The sequence below is a fragment of the Leopardus geoffroyi genome, chromosome A1 (genome assembly GCF_018350155.1).
Source record: "Leopardus geoffroyi isolate Oge1 chromosome A1, O.geoffroyi_Oge1_pat1.0, whole genome shotgun sequence".
Taxonomy (NCBI): Eukaryota; Metazoa; Chordata; class Mammalia; order Carnivora; family Felidae; genus Leopardus; species Leopardus geoffroyi.
In genome coordinates, this window is record NC_059326.1 from 161309123 (window position 1) to 161329828 (window position 20706).

Sequence of the window (20706 nt, forward strand, 5' to 3'; positions counted from 1 at the left end):
TCAAATTTATTTCCTTTTTGCAGTCCTGGCCAGATATATGAGCATTATTTCTCTTCAGTTGGCCAGTGCTGCATTTGCTTTTTTTTTTTTTTTAATTTTTTTTATTTTTTTATTAAATTTTTTTTTTTAACGTTTATTTATTTTTGAGACAGAGAGAGACAGAGCATGAACGGGGAGGGGCAGAGAGAGAGGGAGACACAGAATCGGAAACAGGCTCCAGGCTCTGAGCCATCAGCCCAGAGCCTGACGCGGGGCTCGAACTCCCGGACCGCGAGATCGTGACCTGGCTGAAGTCGGACGCTTAACCGACTGCGCCACCCAGGCGCCCCTGCATTTGCTTTTTAATAGGCACACTTTCATATTCCATACTATTCCTTCTTAATGGGTTTCATACACACCTCTTTGTCATCTTCATCCTCTCGTGTGCCTGTCCCTTCTCCCAGCATTCTCCTTATACTTTACATTCTTTCCCTCTATTGGCTACTTTTCCTTTGAGGACGTTTATTTCCTATCTGTAAAGTCCATCTAGCCTAAAGCGATTTCTAATTCCTTACAAAACTGAAATCTATTCTATTTCGGCTGTAAGCTAAGATTTTAGTTTTATGTTCCTCCACGCCTCCTTGGCCTCAATGAGGTACAAGTACCAAATGAACTCTGACCAAATTTCAAGGATGGCTTATGTAACAAAGCAAACAGACTGTGCTTCCATTTCACAAGGTGACAGTAGCCAGGAGACCTCACTCATATAATATAAAGCAAGTTTTGAAAGAGTCGTTGTATCAAGGCAGTGCTCATGAAACTCAAACAGACTCTGCAGGAGATCGTTTCTCCCCTCTTGAGAATTATACTGATTACAAAGCATCACAAACAAATATTAAAACCTATTCTCAGAGACACAGATTCCAAAACCACCTCTCACGGGGAAAGAGCAATGTGCTTATCACAGCTTCCTGAAAAGGAAGCTTATTTGTTTCTTTTTGTTTTCAATTTCATAAATTACATTTTAATCTTGCTTCCTGTATCTTCCTGAGATCTCTGTGATACAGGAAGCAAGAATGAGAAACACAATTACAAGGATGGTAATGACAATTACTGTTTGTGGCATTCTCTGTGACACATACCCACAAATAAAAACTACTAGAAAGGCATATAAATAGTGAATCACTGCCACATTCTATTTAATTCTTTAAAGATTAATAACTGTACAGTGATGAAGATTACCAGGAACAGATAATCTTGCTAGAGTGAAAATTACCAAAAAAAATAATAGTTATTACAGATTTAAGGTGTTACTATTATAGTATGTTAAAAGCTTATTATCACTTAGTATTAACTGTGAAAACTAACACAAAGTCACCAATAATTATTGAGCCCCATTCTAGATACTTGCTCCTGAACCCACAAGAAACTCATACTATTTTGTGCTTACTACTATGTTAAGTAGTTTGAGACAGACGGCAAAAGTTTAAAGAATTCACTATAAATTATAGGAAAGATTAAGGGTCTCTCAAAGCTTCTGTGTATTTTAATTACTTTTAACACATATTCCCATAGCTTTATACGAGAATCATGCAGATCATCAACCTAGCTCTTCATATCACATTGCACAGTGATGGAGACTAACATACTGTAATAAAGGACCTTATACAGGCTCAGTTAGAGATAATCCATTTCATGTGATACAGGAAGTATGAGGAACTCCTTTGTCAGGCTTCTCTATTATTCTCATTCAGAACTAGTTTTATGTTCCTGGTTCCAAGCAATATTTACTTACCTCGTAATGGTGGCTTCCACATATGCTGCAGTGTAATAACCTGTCCTCTTCAGCAAGATTCACATGGCACTAGAAGACAATTGTCCATGTCCATAGTTTTAGGATGTAAAGACTTCTCTGAAGGCAGTCCTAATCATGGACTGCTGCAAGCTCTGGTGGGGAAAAGAGATGCTTTGTCATGTCATTAAAGAGCCATGAAGCTATGTAAAATTATCTCACCTTTCTAACAGTGGTCATTTCTGACTTTGTTAGGAGCAGCATAAGCTGTAAAAAGAATATTCTGAATATTTGCCAGTAAATATTATTACTAGCATAAATAGGATATAGCTTGAAAACTGGAAATCGTGTGTCAATGGTCTCATAATTTTGAAAATCTATTTACATATTTCTGGCTTTGCTTTAACTTAGGATGGAGAAATAGTAAAGCATGCACTTGAAAAATGCTTTAAACACACCTGAAACAACCTCATTTTTCTGAATAGCATATAGAAAATGGAAGACTGTTTTCTCTAAATTAGACATGAATATTGAGTTTACACTATATGGACTACTCCTGCTTTCTCTTTTTACAATGAAGGCTAAGGACACAAGTTTACATGTATTTTTGAAACATATTAAATATATTAAAATATATTTTTGCTAATGTTCCTCTGTTTTTCCTTTAAATTACTACTTCTCCATTATCCTTTGAGGTAAGATCTAAGTAGATGATACAGAAATTGGAGAGTGTAAGATAGAGCTATTATACCTTCCAAAGCAAACAAATATATGTTTTTTAAAGTGCATCGATATGTGCATTTATTTTCCTTTCTCCACCCAAATTTTCTTGTTTTTTTTTTATGATTGATAAATCCTTTAGAGAGATTTTTCTCAGAATGATGCATTTATTTTCCTTTCTCCACCCCAATTTTTTATTTATTATTTTATGATTGAAAAATTCTCCAGAGAGATTATTCTCAGAATTATGCATTGAGGGATGTTCTACATATTGGAAAAGGACCTTAAATCAAAATTAAGCGTGTAAATAAAAGTCTGAACTTGAATTGGATCTCAGCAATTCCACTTCAAGTCCTTTCTTTAATCAACTGGTCCAATGACTTATGAGAAGCTGTAAAAGAAAAAATAATGAAAGAAAAAGATACAGTATTATAAAAATAAGTTATTCTGCAATTTCTGTGACAGAACTTTCTTGCCTTAACATTACTTCATAACATCCAAAGTTAACTCTATCTTGTTAGCAGATATATCTTGCTGGACTATGAGCAGAAATGTGCATATTCCTGTCTATACTGGAGTCTGACTAAAATAATGATTTAGTAGATAGTCACAGAGGAATTAACTTTCAAAAGAGCTTGTTTTCATGGTTTAATTCTTAAATAATATTAGTGTTATATGTGACTTGATTGTAAAATTACTTGAAGTGAATTGTGTAAATTGCTTGAAATAATTGTGTCTACTGATATGCCTCCTGAGAATATTGAAAATACCCTCAGTTGGATTTGAAGTGTACTTTTTTCCAGAAGTATATTTACTCTTTCTAATATCCCAAAATAAAATGAAATGCCACGATTTTCACTAAGTGCTACATCTAAGAAATGATATGAGATGTAAAAGACAACACAAGTTATTTGAAAACATCCTTAGGAAACTTATTTTAAGATTGCCATACTGCTGAAGATTACTAAGTACACTGAAACAAAGTAAAAAACAAAAACAAACAAAACACTAATATAACCTTGGCCGTACATAGTTACAACTGCAATGCTTGTGGACAGAGCAGCAGAGTATTGCTCGGTAATCCCCAAATATAATAAAAGAATAAATGATTAAAATTAACCTGTATAAGCTTTTAAGAAATAAAACACAATTTCATTTAGGACTGGGGGCACACTTATCGTATGACAAATGTAATCAATCCCTGGATCTTTTTGGACTCAGAAGTACACCAATCTTTCCAAGTTGATATGCTTTATTTAGACATAGAGAGGAACCACTCTGATTAAATGGGATTGAATTTGATTAAACTTTTAACCTCTTCTGAATTAATTAAAAAGCACATTGTAACTATATGATTATACAATTTACCAAAGGATGTTACTCAAAATAATCCCATTTATACTCACTATACACTTTTCTAAAACATTTGTTTATAATCTGAATTTAAGCTTAATACATAGGGCTATTATTTTTAAAATAAAAATAACTACTTTATTTCTGATTATATAAATGATATATGCTCATGATAAAGCAAAATAAAGTTTAGGTTGTATAGAAAAGCTTAAGACAAAACGTGATAATCATGTGAAAAACAAGAAAAACCTCACTGCTTCAAATCCATTACCAATGACATTTTATGGCCCTACCCTTTCATGTATTTATAATTTATTATGTATGTATATAAATGCATTACTATCGAAGTTGGTTCATATAATTTAAATCTGTTTTTGGTTGTGGGCAGAAAAAAAAATGGCCTTGATGATTCTTGCCCCCTTATTACCCCCTGGTATACACATCTTCTATAATTTCCTCTTCTCCTTTAGTGTGAGCAGGACCATTAAATATGATGGGATATCACTTCTGTGATTAGGGTACTAATTAGCTGACTTTGGGGGAAGCAAAAGAGAGAGAATTTGGGTTTTATTTGGGCTAAGCCAATAAAGCACAATTTTTAAAGGAAAGTGAAACATCAGAGAGATGCTGTCCTGCTGGCCCCAAGGAAAAGTCAAACTGCCACCATATTATGAGTAGACTATTGGGACGCATGGCAAGGAAATATGGGGAATAGCGAGGACCTGAGAGACCCCCCAGCATACAGCCAGAAAAAAAACGGAGCGATTTCAGTCCTACAACCACAAGGAACTGAATTCTGTCTATTACCATGCCACAGCCTTCTGAAAGGACCAACCTCTAGCACCAGAAGGCATCACAGCAGCAAACAAAACCTTAATTGCAGCAGAGGACCAAACTAACTCTTACTCAAACTACTGAATTAGAGAATCTCTGAGATAATCAAACTGTGGTATTTTAGGCCATTAAGTTTACAGTGATTTGTTATGTAGCAGCAGAATATTAATACGGATAGGGAATACAGAATATATATACAACAGATTTTGACATGAATTTAATTTTTTATTCTTACTTACTTGGCTCCTCACTAATTTCACTGGTTACAGGTTCAATCTGCCCCAAATATCCACAAAATATATAATCATTTAAACATCTACATTTTAGTCATTTAGTAGAAATGTATCATTATTTTACAAAAACAGTCCATTTTTTTCAGTGAAAACTGTTTTCACACTTAAAACATCATTACTGCAACCCTTCTGAGAAAATATACGACAGCTCTAACTCATTTCTTTGGTTGCCATGTATTCCATAGTATGGCATATGATATTCTATTATTCCCTTGTTCAGATTGTTTCCATCTTGTTTGCACTAGAAACCATGCTGTAATAAATATGTCTGTTCTTGCAATGTTACATATTGGTAGCTTAATCTGCCTAAGACAGAACCTCATGAGTATGATTTCTGGGTCAGCAAGCATATGCATCTTTTGATATAATAAATAATGTCTGATAATGTTCCAAAATATCTGTACCTATTCATGTTTCCAACCACACTGTATTAGAGCATGACAGCTGTATTTTCACACTTAAATTTTAGAAATTCTGAGAAGTGAAAAAGGGAAGTGTTACAATACAATGGATTTCCTTATTATGGTTATGTAAAATTATTTTATTATTATTTATCATTTATATTTGTTTTTTGAATGCCTATCTTTTTTACTGTGTTTTGTTTCCATCAAATATCTTTTGAGTTTTTTTTCATTAATTTCAACAATTGTACATTATAAATATAAACTATTTAACTGACTGAGAATTGCAATATTTGTACCATGAACTTATGTTTTACTTTCTTTAATGGTATAATTTCTATTAAAATATTTTTCATAGGTTCAGTTCTTTAAATTTTTTAATTTTGCATAGATAAAATTTCTTTCTAAGAGTTTCTTCTGTTTTTTAACTTAAGTCTTTAAACCATCAAACTATTTTTGAATATGTCTGACTTAATGGTCAAACTATGTTTTCTTCCAGAAGACTAACAACTTGTGCCAGCAACCTTTACCATATAATCCCTTTCTCCACTAACCTGAAATACCATATAGACATGCATTGTTTAGTAACACTGCTAAAAATCTCTCATCACTGCAGAATAATCTCTCATCAAAAATATAAAGAGATTAAAAACCAGTGTTTTTACGTGTAATTGTAAATTGTCGACAATTATTGAAAATAGTTACACAATAAATATGGGAGACTTTCTTAAAATAACTCATTAAAACTTATGATCACCATAATTAAAATATTATATGTCAATAGGTTCTCAATAAGATAGACAGCATTACTGTTTATCACATTTATTTTCTTGAATAATTCTACCTTTGATTATTATATTCACATGTTGTTAACTCTGTGACAAATCTAAGGTCAATAACATGGAAATTAATTGGACTAATTTTCTGTGGAGCAGGAATCACTAGACAGTGAACTAGAAATGACAAGATATTTATGGCAAAAATTGTTAGCTACTCTCCCAAATCCAGGAGTTTCTCTTCTTTGTGGAAAAAGTGAAAAGGCTCCAAAAGATCAAAGGCTCCATCGATCTTACTTATGGCCATGTGACTGCTAGCCAGTGGAATGTGAGCAAAACTAACTCTGCACCTGTTCTAGGCCATACAATACTTCCTATGGAAGTGATCTTCTTCCATGGTCTTTTGCCTTTCTCAGTAGCTGGAACATAGTGAGCACAACCCAGAAAGCCAGTGTTAATCATCATGCATGATTACCTGAAGGAGGACCACCCTGCCAACCTCTTACCTACCCAGTATTGTTACATGAATTAGGAATAAACCTCTATTTCTTACAAATCATTTTATTTATTTATGTGTTTGTTTGGCTTTTGTTTTATTTCTATTTTTTGTTCTGCAACCTAGCCTGCTTTTAACAGGTACGAATTACATGTTAATCAATATCCTAAGGAGTTTTAGATACATAATTTAATTTAAAACACTTAGAAATACTCCAAAGGAGATATAATAATATTCTGAGAATTACAAAATGTGCATTTTCAATTCCTCTTGTATTACTTTCTCATTACTATGTTATTATTTTATTAAAACATTTAAGGATTAAAATATAAAGGAGCTGGTAGACACTACTCTTAAGAAGGGATATAACAAAAATCATTAGAATGTCTCAAATGAATACATTTAAGAATATGATCTGGAGGAGAATAAAACAACAAGGAAGTTGAACTTGTAAGAGACCTCTCCTTAGCTAAAAAGATGCTGTGTTCATCTGGGTAGGCTAATTTATCATAAACAATGCCTTAAAAATGTACAACATCTCCAATAAAATAGAAGATAATTATCTACTTTCATAACAATACAAAAGAAGTGTTATAAATCATGAGTAGTTCTTTTCTATCAGGTAATTTACAGACTCATGTTCTTTTCAGCTGGGGCTCCACCATATCCTGGGTCCTGTAATTACCTGCACCAAGTTGGAAAAGTGCAAAAAGAAACTCATATGGGAGGTTTTTGAAATATATTTTAATGCTTTGGGGAGGTCTAACTGTTACAGCAGTAACCCTATTTTTTTTTGAAGTTTATTTCTTTATTTTGAGAGAGAGAGAGAGAGAGCGTGCAGGGGAGGGGGAGAGAGAGAATCCCAAGCAGGCTCCACACTTCAGTGCAGAGCCTGATGCAAGGTCTGAACCCATGAACTGAGAGATTGTGACCTGAGAAGTCAATAGTCAGACACTTAACTGACTAACCCACTGAGGTGCCCTGGCAGCAACCTTACCTTAATATAAGTAACAACTTCCTCTTCCCTTCTTCTTTCTTCTTTCTTCTTTCTTCTTTCTTCTTTCTTCGTTCTTCTCCTTCTCCTTCTTCTTTGCTAAATAGTATAATTTATCTATTCTACCAGAGGGTTTACATAAATAACTTCAATTGACATTGTATTCCCAAAAATCTCAGTCAAATACTCACACCTAACTATAAAAAAAAAAAGTTAAAAAATATTGGCTACCTATGTGTCCAAAAGAAGTAGAGGCAGATTTGCCATGGTGCTTTATCTGCTTTATTTAGTATAAAAGTCAGATCCAGAGCTAACCATTACCCAGTCTGTGCAAACTAGGCTAAACTACCAAGTTTATGGCTTGAGGAAAGGACAGTTTTTACCATTACTATTTTGTTAGAATATTAAATATTTCACACGGATATAGATGAGAATATTTGGACAAATTTATTCTATTGTCTTTTATTTTTGTCTTGAATACTGTTTTCATCTGTTGTTGTGAATGTATTTCTTTCCCATCAACCATTTGGGAGTTTTACTACCATCTTCTTTAGCTTCCAGATAATAAACTAAAATACATTTGCTCCATATAGACATACCTACAAGTAGAGACCATATATCTGCAATATAAGTTATCAGTTGACATTAAGTATCGCACAATGTTGTGCTAAGATAAGTAAAAAGTGCTATGCAGGACTCAATGCATTCTCACACACACACACCAGCCCCCCCCCCCCCCCCACACACACACATGCACAAATGGCAACCAAAATGTCAATCTCCTCTAACACTAATTTGTTTTATGGTTTTAAATATGAAGTACCAAGGAGCCTGGGTAGCTCAGTCAGTTAAGCATTTGACTCTCAGTTTCAGCTTGGGTCACGATCTTGCAGTTTGTGGGTTCAAGTCCCACATAGGGCTCTGTGCTAGCAGCGCAGAACCTGCTTGGAATTCTCTCTTTATCTCTTCCTCCCTCTCCCTCCCCTCTCCCTCTTTCTCTGTCTCTCCCCACTTGTGCTCTCTTAAAATAAATAAACTTTAATAAATAAATAAATAAATAAATAAATAAATAAATAAAGTGCTTCAACTTAATCATTAAAGGTTACTGATATTTTCATACACCTAAATTACAGAGGGTTAAATAAGTTTCCCAAAGAAGAGAGTCAACAGAAAACTGCTGAATGACAGTGAAAAATTGATGCATTTTTCTACTAGAATAGAAATAATGTTTAAAAATGCATTTTTTTGAAATTAGAGTTACATGATTTATAAAGTTCTAAAAAGTATTATCCTTTAAGGCCTCCTCTCACAAATTTTATAAAAGATAGCACATAATTTTTGAATGACAAATCAAATAAAACTTTATGCTTGAATATACCTAGTACTCCACCTTTGGAAACATGATAATGCACATATGCACTAAGGAGTAATATTGAGACTTATAGATTTAATGGCCATAGAGGGTCCAAGAGAAATTATTTTATTTATGTAGTTTTTTAAAGTTTATTATTTATTTGAGAGAGACGGAGACAGCACAAGTGCAGGAGAGGCTGAGAGAGAGACAGAGTGGGAGAGAGAGAGAGAGAGAGAGAGAGAGAGAGAGAGAGAGAGAGAATCCCATGTAAGCTGCACGCTGCCAGCACAGAGTCAGACGAGGGGCTCAAACTCAGGAAATTACAAAATCAAAACCTGAGCCGAAACCAAAAGTCAAATGCTAAACTGACTGAGCCAGCCCGGCGTCCCTAAAAGAAATTATTTTAAATGTTTCCTTTGAAGAAGTAGAAAAATCTTTGTATTTGTCCCCCACAAACAATCAAATGCTACATGGTACCCAGCCATCTCTGGCCGGAGCATTCTTAGCAGGGAAATATGGCACTGAAAACAATCAATGAATTTTATGTCCTACTTAATAGACCTTCCTTCAAGACTAATTGCAAACACACAAGAGTTCAATGTTCCGAAACACATAGCTATCTGACATCAGTACATAAACTGGAAAAAAAATCTTCTCTCCTTACTTAGCAATTGAATATTGTTAAGAAGTGCACTCCTCTAGACATTTTTTTACCACAGTATTTTTGTCCCCTTATTTTTAGAAGCTAAAAATATGCAGTGTTTTTATTGTAGTTTTTTTTTTAAGTTTGAAGGAACTGTGAAAATTAGAATTAGAGTAGGAAAGGACACAGGAGGTGATCTAAGCATGTTAACTTTTCTCTTTACCCTAATTTTCCTAAGTGTAGCCAACTGGAAAGATATATCAGCCTCACCTAGAAATTCAAGAGATGCTTATGAGAGAGTTAATGAAGGAATATGTTCTTTTGCCTGAAATCTCTATATCCACTTCCTTATTCTAAGGATGCTTATTGACTTCTACTCCAATTAATGTGCTTGAAGGGGGCACCTGGCTAGCTCAGTCAGTAGAACGTGTGACTCTTGATCTCTGGGCTGTGAATTTGAGAGCCATGTTGGGTACAGAGATTAATTAAAAATAAAATCTTAAAAAAGAAAGGAAGCAAATTAATGTGCTTGTTAAGATAGCCATCAGAAATGGCAAAGTTATTAACCATCTTCCTGTTATCAGAGGAAGACCAATGAAGGTTTCAACTGCCTACCAAACCCTGAAATCTCCAGCTGAACTGAAGAGTAGGTTCTCTTTAAGACCATTCTTCTTCTTCCCACGTAAGGAGAAGAGCAACTTTCTATTGACCTTGAGAAGGACCCAATAATATTCCACTGGCCCCTGCCGAGGGGATGAGAGCGAGCATGACTTACCAGAGAAAATCAAATTGTGACAGAAATATTTGCTGTGGAGAGCCCATACTAGCTACCAATAACAGGAAGTATATATTATGATATATAAATATAAGCAGGCAACTTGAACAAATTAAAATCAACAAATAAAAGGAATCAGCAACTGAAAAAGAGAGACCTAGGAAAATAGAGTAAATGCATTGCAGTAAAGGCAAAACAAATAGAAAAATTATAAAAACAGTTTTGTAAAAGTATTAATTATACTTTCATATGAGTATTAAAATAAAGCACTTCAATGATAATATTTACACTTTCAACAACATAAAATAAAATTACAACAAAAAATATTTGGCATAGAAAACTTTGTCTAGCAAGAGAAACATAGCTCTGAAAGTAAAAAACAATGGTAGAGGATGTGACTAGTAAAATAAATTAGTGCAATATGAGATAGGTTAGGTAATATAAACAGAAGCAAGGGGGAAAAAGGTGTGATTTAGGAAGAAAGAGAGAAAAGAGAGATGGCAGAAATAAAAAGATAAGTCAAATAAATCTAGAATGTCCAATATTTCAGTGTGTCAAACAGCATTCTATATATTGACAAGAATAGAAGCCTACTCTGTCTAATCAATCAAAAGTGAAATTTATATGAAATGTAACGTTCTTACATGAGGAGAGCTTTTTTTAAAAATTTTTTTATTATTAAGAGACAGAGCGTGAACAGGGGAGGGGCAGAGAGAGAGGGAGACAGAATCAGAAGCAGGCTCCAGGCGCTCAGCTGTCAGCACAAATCCTGTTGCGGGGCTCAAACTCACAAACTGCAAGATCATGACCTGAGCTGAAATCGGAGGCTTAACTGACTGAGCCACCCAGGCGCCCTGATGAGAGAGCTTTTGCTTTGTTCCTGCACCTAGAACTGTATCTGAGGCAAGGGAGGTTTCAGTAAATATTTCTTGCATGGATGGATGGATGAATAGATAATGGAAATATGGATAATGGATAAACAAATGGATGGCACTTTCAAGAAGAAAATTTTACATGCTCTGATTTTATTCTTTGGAAAGCACATATTTCCAGAATTTTCCTTGCCAGCTTAGCTAAAGAATGACAAGATCTTATTCCCTGAATGAAATAATATTCAATAATACTACGATAACACTTTCGTATTCAATCTGGAGATAAAGACCTATTTCTGAGTGCTGACAAATGGTTTATTTCACTTATATGATAAAATTTATTTTAGAAGAATTTCAATTACAATATAAGTCGTTTTGTTTATTCTGATGGTAAATATTTAATATACATCCTCCTGAAAACAAGAGAGCAACTAGAGTTACTTACTATATGTTCTTAAGAGCACTAATACATCTTTAAATAATAGTCCTCAGGCATGCACAGAATAGCTTAAACAACAAAACACAAATGGGAAGAAAAAAAGACTCAGGAAGTAGATTTGTAATGAGATGTTATAACTTTTACCTCAAGGTCACCAGTTTATATGTAAGCTAAGTCATCAGTATTTGATATATTTACTAATTTGTGGAAATAAGATGAAGAAATTCTCTCAAAAGGCAGTTTTAGTAAAAATCAGGATGAATTATGGCTCATATGACAGAGTTTTATAGTTATGATTATTCAAATGATAATTATGATCATTCAAATGATAAAGGATAAAGAATTTGCACCACAAATATATTCATGTGAAACTCTATCCTATTCATTAACAGGTCTTCACATTTAAATATTGCAAGTTATCAATTTCCCCTTAAATGTACTTTAATAATCCAAAAAATGAAAAAAAATAAGAGACAGTATTAGAAGTCACTCTTATGTTTAACTATAAAATTATAGTTTAAATGATTAGTATATTGGTAACAGAGACATGAAATAATTGGAATATACCTAAAGTAGCTAGTAGAGAAAATATGAGTCATCGGTAAATTCTTTTACCTTACACATGAAGAAAATGACTTCCACGAAATCTAAATCTTTGCTCATCATAATGCCCAATAGTGGCCAGTAGCTGAAATTTCAGGCTTAGAATCCATGTCTCATGAGTTCTCATCCACTGTCTTTTACAACCTATAGATTTGTCTAATCACTATGCTATACACTGAAACTAATGTAACATTGAGTATCAACTAAAATTCAATAAAAAAAAAAACCCTCAATCTTTTGAATGGCATTAAAAATTGCATGGGTGTACCTTAATTAATTTGATTAGTCTTTTATGGACATTCAGAAAAGTTCTTACATATATGTGACCAAGAGTAGCTATAGGATAAATTCTTAGAGATTAAATTACTGGAATAAAAAAATCTGTACATATTTAATTTGAATTAATATGTCAAATATATAATATATATATATATATATATATATATATATATATATATATATATATATAATCAGCAATACACAAGAATGCCTATTTCCTTTTATACTTGCTAACACTTTCTGATCTTTGGTAAAATGATAAATAAAACTGGTGTCTACTTAAAAAAAATGAAAAAAAAGTTTCCTTTACTTGAATTTTTTTGACCCAAAGCATTTTCTTACTACTTTTTTTTTTGAGATTAAAAAAAAGGTCTCCTATTGGTTCTTAGTGCCCTTGATGTTTATAAGGTTGAAGTTATGTCCTTCCAACAGCATGGAACCTTTTTCAGACATTTTGTGTAGACTGTGATATACAGTTCTGGAGTATAATCTAGTATGTCTTTAAAAATACAGAGGCATTTATAAAGACTCCCACTATGATGTGGAAAAAAAGGCATCTCATACTAATGATGAACTCTTAGGGGGGAAAGTATTTATATCCTGATAAAAACATACATAATCATTTTATACTTGGCATTAACAAATGTCAGATGATTTCTTTTATTTTTTGATTATTTAGTGCCCTTATATTTCAGTGATCTTTAAACAAATGTTAAGGGAAGTTGCCATAATGCTCTTTCAAAGTAATTAAAAATCAATATAAAATCCATGGTGCGTGGCACATAGTAGGCAAAAAATATATTTTGTCATTAAATTATTTTTGAATCTTGTATGTGTATAAATGTATTTTATTTTAAAGTGTCTGAAATACAGAATATTATGACAGAAATCAAGCTTAAGTAAAAAAATGAAAATTATTCCATAAAAAATTATACACTTGCTTCGAGTCTGAGAATAGTATGAGTAATATGAATAACTGTTATGCATATATTGTATCTATTATTAAATATAGTTGAATAACATATATGACCTACTAATTATGGAAATATTTGTTATCATATTCAGCTATATTTGAATAAAATTAAATAATAAGCTGTACAAAACACAAATAAGTCTTGTTCTGCTTTTTAAGATTGTTACTTCGTGCTTTCTGTGGCTATTTTTTCCATTATCATTATAATCGCATATTGTCACTTGTAGTTTAGCCAAGCTTAAACTAATATCAACAAATTTGTCTTGCTCTTTTAAGTATTGTCTTCTACACCAGAAAATAATGTGAAATATTTTACCATAAAAAAATTATTTTTGGGGGCACCTGGGTGGCTCAGTTAGTTGGGTGACTGACTTTGGCTCAGGTCATGATCTCACAGTTTGTGAGATCAAACCCTGCGTCAGGCTCTGTGCTGACAGCTTAGAGGCTAGAGCCTGCTTCAGATTCTGTGTCTCCCCCCTCTCTACCCCTCCCCTGCTCACGCTCTTTGTCTGTCTCTCAATAATAAATAAACGTTAAAATTTTTTTTTAAAAAATTATTTTTCGCAACCATCACGTAAATATTATATGTGTTTGTAGAACATTGTGTTTCTAGAAAATGTGTTTGTAGAACATTTATCTTGTTGGGACAATGGCAGAAAGATCTGGGAAGTGTCCGATCTATGGTCATTGCCATCTAAGTAGCTGGTGCTACTTTAAGACCTAAAGCTGGCCAAAATATTATAGCATCTGAAAGATTTATTTTTATACAAGCAAATCCCCTCAAAATAGGATATGGCTTGGGTTGAAAATCAGATGACCTACAGCATCTCAGTAAACTATAGTCAGATGCACCACATGAATATTCTTTGTTTCCGTTACTTTATTCCATACTCTTTCTTTCACGTGTCCTTTTCTTCTACTCTAATTCTTTCAAATATTCTATGTCTCCAGACTCATTTCTTTGACCTCCTTGATGACCCTTAATACAGTATCTATGTCTGTCTATTTTCCTGGTGCTAAGCTACACAAAATACATGTATATGTATATGTATATGTATATGTATATGTATATGTATATGTATATATTTATATGATGTATATAAATAATCATATGCCTCCAATTGATAGACCAGTCAATCAGTACCAATACACATGCATAAAGTATAACATATATTGGGGCACCTGGGTGGTTCAGTTGGTTAAGCATCTGACTTCGGCTCAGGTCATGATCTCATGATTCATGAGTTCAAGCTCCACATCAGGCTCTGTGCTAACAGCTCAGAGCCTGGAGCCTGCTTCAGATTCCGTGTCTCTCTCTCTGCCCCTGCCCCACTCATTCTCTGTCTCTGTCTCTCAAAAATAAACATTAAAAAAAAAGTATAACATATATTGAACACCTACAAGTTAACATATATACACATTTATATCTCACATACATTATACATTGACATATAACATATATACTTTATATATTGGTACTGATTGATCTATTAATATTATGTATATTATACATACATACATCTATGTACATATATATATCTACAAACACATATACATGTATCTGTAAGAAAAATGTGTATTTTTTAAAACCCAAAATAATTGAAAATAAATTAAATTTGTTTATGTTGAGCAAACATATGGGATAACACAATTATGTCCAAATAAATTATCTAAAAACAAGACAAATGAGGATATAACTTAGAAAACAAGGATAAGCCATAAAGTTTAAAAAAAAAAAAAAAGGTAGTTTAAAAGTCTGCAAAAAAATCTTTGAGTACCTAGGTCACCATCCCCACTCCCAAATTACCAGATGTTTGCTACCACACCTCATCTTCCATGAGAATAGAAGCTTTTATCTTGAAACTTTCAGCTAGAACTATCAATGTGGGATACTAGGTAGGTAAATTTTCATGATAGGTTCAGGGTTAAGAAGAGTACAATTAATGAATGTTGCATATTAAACTGTAGGAGTCTCAGCTTATAACACTAACTGGTTCTTAAAATACACAGAGGCAAGTATTTAGTTTCTATTTTCCATCCTGTCATCCTCCTTTTCTAAGAAATTTGGAGGATTCTTCCCTGGAAAACTAAATCACCACAGAAAAAATAAAAAGACCTTCACAGACTTTTTTTTTTCCAGAATAGTAATGTTCCACTGTAATACACACCAATCTATAAATCACATGGGCACAGAACACATGCCAAGTTCCTAACCAATTTTAAGCACCTTTCTCTTATTTCATTTTCTAATTTTTAGTATTTAAGTTATATTTTCTATAGAATATTTACATCAGACTATTGAATTCCATTTAATCCTCCTACTTTTTTGTTAATATTGTTAAGCTTTCGATTCTGCATCTCTTCTATCTTTCATAAAACATTATTAGCAGTATTTAATACAGTTAATATTCATTCACACTATCAATTCATTTACCTTTCTAATACTCTTCTTCATTACATCCTTCATTTTGCTTTCTCCTTTAAGAATAAACATTTTTCTGTGCGAAAAACTGCCTATATTATTTCACTTAATGCAACTTTACTGGCTTAATTCTATTTTTTATTTGTCAACACATGTTTTTATTTCAATTTCATTCTGAATAATAACTTCACCGGTACAAAATTTCTTGGTCGGCAGTTATTTTTCTTTCATTGTTTGAGAAACGTGATTCCACTGTTTTAGTTGGTAAAGTTGGTTATTAGTCATAATGTTAGTATCTTTTCTGACTGCTTTTATCATTTGGTTTCTGGTTTTCAGAAGTTTTACTATAATGTACATAAGTTACAGCATTCTTTGTATTTATTCTTTAATTTCACTAAGCTTCTTTGAATATGTGAGCTGGTATCTTTCACCTCTTTTAAATGCTTCCGACCTATTACCTGTTTAAATATTGTTTCTTTTTCATTTTTTCTCTTATCCAAGTGAAATTTCTATTATACAAATGCCACATCTTTTGACCTAAACAGATCTTTTAAATTCTTTTGCCTTTACTTTTTTTTCCTTTGTTTGCTTCAGTTAGGAACTTTTCTATTGACAGTCTTCCAGTCAGTTTGTCAGTATTCTATTGTATTCAAGCTGTATCAAAAAAGTCCTTAAATTCAAATATGGTGGTTTTCAGGACTAGAATATCCATTTGCTTGTTTATATACAGATTCCAATTCTTTGATAATATTTTCTGCTTTTTACCATTTTCTCCACATTTCTTCCTTTTTTGAGTGTATTAATTATAGTTAATTTACAATACTTGCCTACTAATGCTAATATCTTTATGTCTTAGTTCACTTTTGTTGTTTATTCTTTTTCCTGGTTAGAGGTCATATGGTCTTATCTTTTTTAACACCTATTAATTTTAATTAAATGTCGGACACTGAATTTTTGAAAAAAAATACAAAATAAAGATCTTCAGAATACATTAACATGCCAAAAATAGTTTCTCCATTCCTCCAATAGCTGGATACGTGGGAACACTGATAATACTAGTCCAATTATGAAACTGAGCTGCACTGAGACAGCCTATTCCTTGGGTAATAATCAGACTACTTCTTGATTTATGCTTATTTCTACAGCATTGTCTCCAGAGCTTTCAATGACAATCCTGAAACACCACATTTTCCTTAGGAACCAGAGGCATAAGGTATTTCTAATCTGCTTTTTCATAATTTTTTTTGTTCAGGTCTTTACCCTCTCTGCCCTTGCATCTACAGAATTCAGCAAATGTCTCAAGGAGGAAACTGGCTGTGTATTTAAGGCCTTTCAAATTTCTAATTTTGTCATGTCAGCCCCACCACATTTAAAAGTCCAAATGGATTTACCCAGGCCTTTTCCTTGTGAAGCCCAAATTTTCAGAGGTTAGCCCATGTGCAGAATTAACAAATTCTCCTTAGGGTAAATACATCGGAAGAATACCTGATATCTCAAACTCAAATTTTCATTTCCCTGACAATTTAAAAAATTCATCCAGCTTTTCTAGTTCTTCTGAGATGAAATGTTGACTTATAATCAATTTCTCCATCCTGCTAGCGATGGAAAGACTATTGCCCCAAATTTAAATATATATGTAATCAAATCAACCAGGAATCTCTGTCTGAAATAATGTTATCTGATTTAAACAATTCATTTTAATAAAGCTATAGATGGCCTTGAGCCAGACCAAAGCTATGGGAACAAAATGGAGTATACACTGAGAACTAAGTCATGTGAAGAACAATTAAAAATGTTGGATATGTTTTGCACACAAAGGAAAACATTAGGGCAAGTCATGATAACATAATAACCAAATTCAAATATTTGAACTCCTGTCATATTGAAGACAAATTATTTATTTTGGTTTAGAGAACAAATAAAACCCATAAGTAGAAATGATAGGAATAAAGATTTCATCTGAATGTGAGAAAATTTTTCAATAATGTCTCATATGGTAGCAAATTTCCAAGGATTAGATGTATTCAACAAGATATCTAAAGATAACTTGCTCTAAAGGCACCTGGGTGGCTTGGTTGGTTAAGCATCCAACTCTTGATTTTGGCTCAGGTCATGATCTCAAGGTTTGTGGGATCAAGACCTATGTCAGGCTCTGTGCTGACAGCAGAGAGCCTGCTTGGGATTTTCTCTCTCCTTCTTTCTCTGCCTTTCCTCTGCTCACACACTTACACACATTCTCTCTCTCTAATCTTCTCTCAAAATAAACAAGCATTAGAGATAACCTGCTCTACATATTTCACTACCATTTATAATGTCCAACCAGATAATTTCTAAGGATCTTTTCAATTCTAGAATTTTGTCATGTATATTATGATTGACACTGTGAGACATGTCACAGGTATTTAATAAAAATACGATTTCTTGGGCTTTGACACAAATAGTATTTTGATAGTACCCACTCATCTCTTTTTTTATGTGCTTCATTTACAATTATTGATGAGTTTATTAGTTTCCTGTGATATACATTAAGTACATTTAACTGAAGATCAACTACAGGCACAGAATTCTGAGAATAATAACTAAACATAATTAGGAATTAGAGCTTTCAAAATGACTTACGTGATTTTAAATTCTTCACTAAAAAAACGTCAGTTTTTAAATATGCATTTCCTCATTTCTTAAGGAAAATCATTTTATGCATGAGAAAAATTATATTTCAAGTGCCTTTATTTTTATTTTTATTTTTTAATATTTATTTATTTTGAGAGAGAGAGAGAGAGAAACGGTACAAGCAGGGGAGGGGCAGAGAGAGAAAATTCCAAGCATAATCCAAGCTGGCAGCACAGAGCCCAATGTGGGGCTGAAATTCACCAAATGAGAGAGCATGACCTGAGCCAAACCGAGAGTCAGACGCTTACCCAACTGAGCCCCTAGGCACCCCTTAATTGCCTTTAATTAAATAAATTTCTATATAAGATTCACAGGCATAGTTTATTTGTAAGCTATAATAGAGGAAAGTTTACAAATATAGCAAATTTTCAACCAAAAGAGACTTTGGATTTTTTAAAATATTTTTTCCTGTTTAAGTATTACATTACTTTTTCTTTATTTTGCTATTCTTTATCTAAATTTCAACATAATTCATCTATTTTCCTTTTATTCTTTATTTTCCCAGTGGTATCCTCATTCTCTTTTAATGCTCTGTTAAGACTTAATGATTTATTAAGAAATTACTGGATGTATTTTCAGTACAGTAATGGCCTTATGTTTCTATCTCCTGGGTTATTTTACACCTCTTTAGCCTATGACTATCTTGTAGAACTTGTCTGGTAGAGATGCAAATACTTTCCAGGATAAAACCACCCCATAGATTACACTGTGTGGTCTCGTTGGATATTAACTAGTATTGTATCTAACTGAGCAATCTTATCCAAAACTACCTACACACACCTAGCTTTGAGCTATCATATCTTACTCATTCCTTACTAATGAATTAATGGAATAAGGTATTTGACACTTTCATCTTATGTTTGCATGAGCATCATGATTTTTTATAATGAATATTTTGTTTTAAAACTAAAACTTTTATTTTATTTTGTATATTTATTTATTATGACAGAGAAACAGAGACAGAGACAGAGAGAGATCACAAGCAGTTGAGGGGCAGAGAGAAGAAGAGATAGAATCCCAAGCAGGCTCCATGCCATCAGCACAGAACCTGATGTGGGGCTCAAATTCACAAACCGTGAGATCATGACTCGAACTGATATTAAGAGTCCGATGTTCAACCAACTGAGCCACCCAGGTGCCCCAAAACTGAAATATTGGTTAGTGTCCATTGATGAGGCCTTAGACAATAAAGTTCTTCCAAGTATTTGTTTGCTTCTAAACAAATCATTCATTTCCATTTCATGGGCACTTAATTAAATATTCCATTGACTCTCTGCTTTATCTACTCAAAAACCCAAAGCAAAATGTTCAGCAGCTTGTCCTCAGGCATGTGAAAATTCTTAGTGCATTTACTTTAGTGGTACTAAAATCTCTTCTCTATTTCTTTATTTCTTCATTCATTCATTCATTCATTCATAGTCAGATTATCTCTTGGCTGAACTACCTTCATTTTATATTGCCAAATGGTTATCCAAATTAACAAAAATTCCATTTCATATGAGTTAAAAACATAAATAAGCATATAAATAAACTGAAAGGCAGGTGAATAGATAGGTAGGTTGAAAGATGGATATCCAAGACTCAGTTATTATCCATTAATTATCTACATACAACACAAGTCTAGTAAGTTTATTATAAAACATTTTAGCTGCTAAATGCAAAATAATGCTAGGATCGCCAAGACCAGAAGATTATGAAATAAAAAAACTACATCATTTCTCTCCGAAATGAAGACTTCTTAATTCAAACACCTTTGAACTGAAGGAAGTAGGGTGACAATTTTTTAATTACGTTTGAAGTTTTGATTATTATATAGAGTTAATAATTTAATTTCTTAATCATTGTATCTTGCAATATGAAATAAATATAGCATCTTAAATGTCCAAAGAATGAGCAGTGAAGTCATTGTGCCAGCCTGCATTGCTTCATTGTTACATCCTATAAACCATGCTTATAATGTCAGTAACCTATTTTTTTCCCATGCCTCCACATACCTCCCCTCTTGTAAACTAAATATCTGTTTGTTTTCTATAGTTAA